Source organism: Cryptomeria japonica, chromosome 10 (assembly GCF_030272615.1).
Source record: "Cryptomeria japonica chromosome 10, Sugi_1.0, whole genome shotgun sequence".
In the NCBI taxonomy this organism is placed as follows: domain Eukaryota; kingdom Viridiplantae; phylum Streptophyta; class Pinopsida; order Cupressales; family Cupressaceae; genus Cryptomeria; species Cryptomeria japonica.
In genome coordinates this window covers 775,120,186-775,126,513 of record NC_081414.1, presented here as the reverse complement: position 1 = coordinate 775,126,513, position 6,328 = coordinate 775,120,186, and the positions used below count along the sequence as shown (strand labels likewise).

Genomic DNA, 6,328 nt, shown 5'->3' with positions numbered 1-6,328 from the left:
GAATATTTCTGCATTGGGAAATTCATTATGGGATCAAAACGTCAGATTGGAGTAGATATTCAAGGTCATTCTATGGATCACAGTTTAGGAGTGTCATCAAAGAGCAGCAGAAACTGTAGTCTTTGGTAGCTGCAAAGAAGAAAAAGTAAAAGAACAAAGATCAACAAATAGCAGCAAATTCCAACATCTTGAAGTAAGAAATATTGTAAAAATGACAAAAATAGTGGTAGTATGATTAAAATAGGTGGAAAGAATTCCTGTCTTTTGAGCAGGGTAATTAGTCTAAGGGACAGACGAAATGAAAACGAGGACAAGAAATCTCCTAGCTACAAGGGGCTAACAGGTGGACGCTACAATTGTGGAAATGTTCACAACTCCAACAATTGACCAACGAATGTAGATATGGAAGATCTTTTGAGTTCCAAGTTCAACTAAAAGATTCTATAGCGAACATTTTAAAAATTAAGGAAAACATTTCAAAGTACCAATATGTGCACGTTTCTGCAACACAAAATCCTAATTGGAACTCATCATTGAAAAATAATGGCAAGTCAGAAAATGCACATTAAAATTTCCAAGGCAGTTGGATCTGCTACCCAGACATATTAGCAAATGTTTTTTTCCAGGTGTTAATTTGAAAAATCCTCCTTAAGAAGCTCTATTGAAACTAAAAGAGCATTGAAGAGCCTATCACTTTTAGAGCATTCCATCAAGAATATTCTAAACTTCAAGATAAAAAGGTCTGAAGTGAAGGTCCAGCGTAAACCAAACTTAGAGAGAAGAATTTAACACTGTTTTTAGTTAGCAAAGAAAAAACTCACAAGTAAACTGGACCTTTAAGAATCTGCATAGACCGTTAGTATGTTGCGCAAATATAAATCTAAATGCCAAGGGTTCGAAACATGTGACAACCAGCACAAACCTTCACACAAAATATCCCATGGAATCTACAGTTCAAAAGGTAAGGATTGAAGTTCACTGTTCAACATGCTGACAAGCCTTAATTAAACTTCTCTTCCAAAAAATCCTTTCAAAAGTAGATCAAAAGACAGGGTCCAAAAATAAAAACTTTACATCCAAATATTTGACCAACCCTTCAACTGACTGGAAGCTATACAAAGAAACTTGAGGTGCAAAATGGTAGTGTTTGATGGGACATCTGACCTGTTGGAAATAACCAACCACCCAGATCAACAATGGGCTTATTCAAAGAGGGGCCAGTAGCTCAGTTGGTAGAGCATTCCTGCAGAAAATGGAAGGTCCTAGGTTTGAATCCTAGCTGGTCCATATGAACTGTAGCTCACATTGGTCACAGCCAAGGTAGGAGCCCCAAGCACCTGCAGTGTTGCTTATAGGAGTGTTGGAAATAAACCACACCCAGACCAACAATGGGATGGCCAAAGAGGGGCCAATAGCTCAATTTGTAGAGCACTCAAGCAACACATGGAAGGTCTTGGGTTCAAGGCCTAGCTGGTCCATATGAGCTGTAGCTCATTTCTATGATGTTTTTTTGCCTTAGCATTTGAGAGACAACTTGTAATGGATAAAGGTCGAGTGTCAATTTTAGTACTTTGGCTTCATCCATCTACCCTGCTAATCATTTCAGATTAATTCAAAGAAAGAACAAGACAGATAGAATGACAAGTTCCAATTGCAGCAAAATGTTATGAAGGCCAACCAAAAAATGGAAACCAGTATCACTCAAAAAACTAGATGAATCGAATCCTCTATTTTTTAGAGAACATCAAATTTCCAATCATTTATCTAGAAAAGACCACGATGGCATTTATGGTTGTTATTTGATCTTTAACAACCTCTCAAAGTCTTCATTTTCTGCAGATTAAATTTCTCTGTTGGGAATGGGAAAACTCTATTTTGTGCTCTTTGAGGACACTTCTCTCCTTTTACTTCCATGCTCTTGAATACCAATAATTCAATTCATTGTGATCTTGTTGTCTCTAGAGTCTATAATAGGGTTGTCTCATTACTGCTGCCTTCCTCACCTTATCCATAGGTGTCTCAACAATGAGTTGTTCTTCTCTTATCCTTCCTCTTGGCCTTCTCACATTCCCAATAGCTCTGGTTTCAAATTGGACAATGGGTACCATATACAATCTGGTAGCAAATTAAATAGAGAAAGAGAACTTCAAAATATGAAAATGAAGGAATATAATGGAAAATGAAGAAACAAGAATTCTTCTGTGATGCAGAGGGGTTTGGAGGTGTATCAACTCACCAAGACACTGGTTTCAAAACTCAAACACAAACCTACGCATGAGAGTACTCATCCCAATGTTCTCTACTCAAGGCTATGTCTTCCAACATGACAACTTGTGACAACAAAGCAATAGTCCATAGCAGGGGTACAGACAGGAATCTGAGGGTGTTTACAAACCCAAATGCCCTCAAACCAACCAAAATTATCATTGACACAAACCCTTTTAAGCCATTCTACACCATTGGCTTCCTAGAGGAGACTAGGCCCTTGTAGCCCTACTCAGAGAGAATTTTGACCATAGCTTTCAAAATGCTGGTCTTGGGCAAAAACTAAAACCATTTGTAGATACCCTTTTGGAAGACACACAACATATGTCAACACCATATGATGTTGTTTTGGACCGAACTGACCAAAACTTGACTGCAACAGTCCTCTAGGTGCACAATTAGGTCTCCGGTGGCACTATAGGCATATCAAGGACACCTTAATGACTTCCTCGGCTATTGGGGCTGGGAACAGCGGCGCAAAACCAACATGAAATGCAAGGACATATCTAACATGGATGGATTCAACAAGTTTTAGGTTCTCTTCACTTGTTTTAGTACACAAATCCCCAAATACTTGTTCCAACCCTGTCCAACCGGCTTAACATAGGGATGTTAAGCCCTCAGGCCTTCAAATCACCCTCCAAACTCCTCTGAAAAAATTGATAAAAACCCATCTAGAGCACTATTACACCTACCATTCCACCAAGTCTTGAGTCGAGCCGTTGATGGAATGGTTAAATATACATTATTCTTTCTCAAACCACAAATACTAGGGTTTCAGACCAGTTTTCACAATAATGCTTGTAAAGTGGTCAAAACTATATGAAATCAAGCAAAATCGATCTCAAATGAAAGGTGACTTAGAGACCTTTCCAATGAATCCACTCTCATTTGCCAGAACGTCAAAACAAGAAAGATATGAAGGAAAGTGCAGCACTGTAGCAAGAATTTGCAGAGAAAAAGTCTTCAAAATTCATTCATTTGATGAGATCTCCGTACAACAATGAAAAAACAACCCCTCCTCAACACTTGAGGGGTCTATTTAAACTCAAACCCAATGGCTCTAACCATATTTTGAATTGGTTAGCCATTTAACTACCTTTTGATGTTTATGTTGCTTGACAACTTTTACATTTTTTTTGCTCAACTTGTACAAGTGACTCAAATATCTCCCAAAAACTTTGCAAACATGTCAACTAAGACATAAATGCATCAAATACATCATTTCCACTCCCTTACCACACATTGGGAGGCATTGACCAACTTTGACCCACCTAGGACCTCTAAGACAAATATGACTCCTATGGCCCTAAAGGCCTTACAAAGAGTTACAAACTGATTACAAATGCTTGGAAATGACTCAAAATGGCCAATGGGCCTTATTAAAACTTGAATCCACACTAAAACAAGAAAACTAAACAAAAGCCTTCATTGAGGCAACATAGGGACCCCACGGGCTCCTGCACCATTCTGCATGCAGCTGTGTAAGAATTTCTTATATCAATATTTTGGATAATAATTTATGATCCATCATTAGGATGAAGAAAGGAAAAAAGATGGATGCAATTGGTTAAGAATTTTTTACATCAATGTTTTGGATCATACTCCACCATCCATCATCAAGACCATGGATCATAGACTATGGTCTGAAAAATTCATGTAAAAAAATCTTACACAGCTGCATTCAGAAGCATGTCTTCTCACTAATATGGACTAGAAATATTATTTTTCCTCTCTTTGTCCTGATGACAGATCATGGAGTATGATCCTGTTGTGACATTTTCACACATCGCCCCATTGCAAATGGGGACCCCTGCTTTTTTGCTTTCTGGGGTTTGTTTTCTAGGCCTTTTAGGGTTTTGCCAGTTGGCCTTTGCATTTTGAGTGTTGCCAAAGGGATCACGTGGATAGCAGTTTCTGCTTGAGTTAGGTCAAGTTGGTGAGTGATGAAGTCTGGAATGTCCTGAAATTTGGCTAAGTCTGAAAGTCCTGATCCTGAAAATTGGCTAAGTCTAAAAGTCCTGATCCTGAAATTTGACTAAGTCTGGAAACTGAAAATCCTCCAAAAACTAGATTTTGCAATATAACTCTTGGAGGTCTGAAACCACTCTCAAACATCCTGAAAGTATATATGGAATATAACTTAAAGTATAAGTTATACTTAAATGTTATATTCCATAAAATTATCCTGTCGAAGAGTTCAAAAAGTCAAATTTCGCTCCTGACCCTTCCTGAGGGTCCAAAGCGAATTTCGCTCCTGACCCTCTCAGGAGGTCCAAGGCGAATCTCGCCCCTGACCCTTCCAGAGGGTCCAAGGCGAAAATCAACCTAGGACTCATTCCTGGCCTTATTTCGACCAAATTTTGATTTGCAAAGCATTTTGTTTGGACTTTGGAATAGATTGAACACCTTGAAGAGAATGATGAATTTTGGCCAAGATTAGAAATTTCGCTCCTGACCCTTGCTGAGGGTCCAGAGCGAAATTCATTATAGATTTCGTTTGCCAACTCGCTTGAATTTGAAACCTTGTTCCTGGCCTTGAAAGTGATCTTACCTTGCCCTGTGAAGTGATTTGAAACTAAAAGATTGAGCAATTTAGCCTAGATTGTAAATTTCGCTCCTGACCCTTGCTGAAGGTCTAGGGCGAAAATGTTGTTCAAGTTTATTTCTCGCTAATTTTGGCTAACTTGTTTTGTGCAGGGTTTTCCGGAGAGAAGATTGGACGTTACTGGATGCATTTGAAAGTTTGAAAGTTTGAAAAATGGTGAATTTTGGGCAACAAAGACAAAATTCGCTCCTGTCCCTCACTGAAGGATCAGAGCGATTTTCTTTATATGCACCATCTTGTGACCTTTCTTGGACATGAGAATTTATTCATAGCATGAAGCAAGATAACATCTTCCTTAGCAAAGAAATTTCATGATGAAAGATGAAGCATTTTGGCCTAGAAGGCAAAGTTCGCTCCTATCCCTCACTGAAGGTCCGGAGCTTGATTTTCAAATTTACACTATTCTTGCAGGATCAAAGTGATTTTATGATTGGAAGAGATCAAGGAAAGCATGTTTTGTCCATTGAATATAATTTGAGTAGTCAGCAAAGGAGGAAATCAACCCAAATGACAAAAGGCACTCTTGTCCCTTGCTGAAGGTCCAGAGCGATTTTCTAAAAAGTGCAATTTTTTTGCAAGGACAAAGCAAGTTTTGTGATTGAAATGAATGGAAGAAGGCATGTTTTGCAAGCAAGTTTTGTGATTGAAATGAATGGAAGAAGGCATGTTTTGCCCGTTGAAGATAATTTGGAGGGCTAACAAAGGACGGATAAACTTGAACTTGCAAAATCGCTCCTGTCCCTCTCCAAGGGACCAGGGCGAAAAACCTAATATCTAGCTCCTCTCCAAGTTTGGACAAATCTAAGCCTTGACACAAGTTTGAAATGATGTTTAAAATGCCTTGAGGTGGAATTGAGATGCAAGATTTACAAATTTTGATGATAATTTGCAAATTCGCTCCTGTCCCTCACCAAGGGTCCAGGGTGAAAAAGGAATAAATACACTTTCCTCCTAGAGATCAAGTGGAATTGAACTCAAAACTCTAATTAAAAATGCCATTTTAAATGCCTAGATGCAGTTTTGGACGAGAAAAATGAGGAATGCAAGGCCTAAATTGAAAGTTCGCTCCTGTCCCTCTCCAAGGGTCTAGGGCGAAATTAATGGCATTCTTCACTTTTACTATATTTGAGCGCTAATATCCTCCAAAATTGCATTAGATGCCAAATTGCTAACTTCTAAATATTTGAAAAAATTAAATCACATTGGCATTTAATAAATTAATTTCGAGCCTCAAAAAAAAAAATTCAATTTTTATTATAAAGGCATTTAAAATTAATTTTTGTGAAATTAAAATTAAAAATGGAGCGCTTGAGGGCTTATTTTTATTATTTTATCAAGTCGGCCTCTCCTTTTTGCAATTTTATTTATTTTCTTAGCCTTTTTTTGGCAAGTCGGCCTTGGAGGGAAGAGGGGTGAGCGCTCTATATATTGGAGGTGTTTTTTCACAATTCAAAT

The 6,328-nt window shown here is 38.1% G+C and overlaps 1 non-coding gene across 1 annotated transcript; it reads left to right on the top strand.

Moving 5' to 3' along the window:
- Nucleotides 1-1,214: 1,214 nt before the first annotated feature.
- On the top strand, nucleotides 1,215-1,287 carry TRNAL-CAG (transfer RNA leucine (anticodon CAG)). Its single transcript has one exon. It is a non-coding gene; the product is annotated as a tRNA-Leu (tRNA).
- The last annotated feature ends 5,041 nt before the right edge of the window (nucleotides 1,288-6,328 follow it).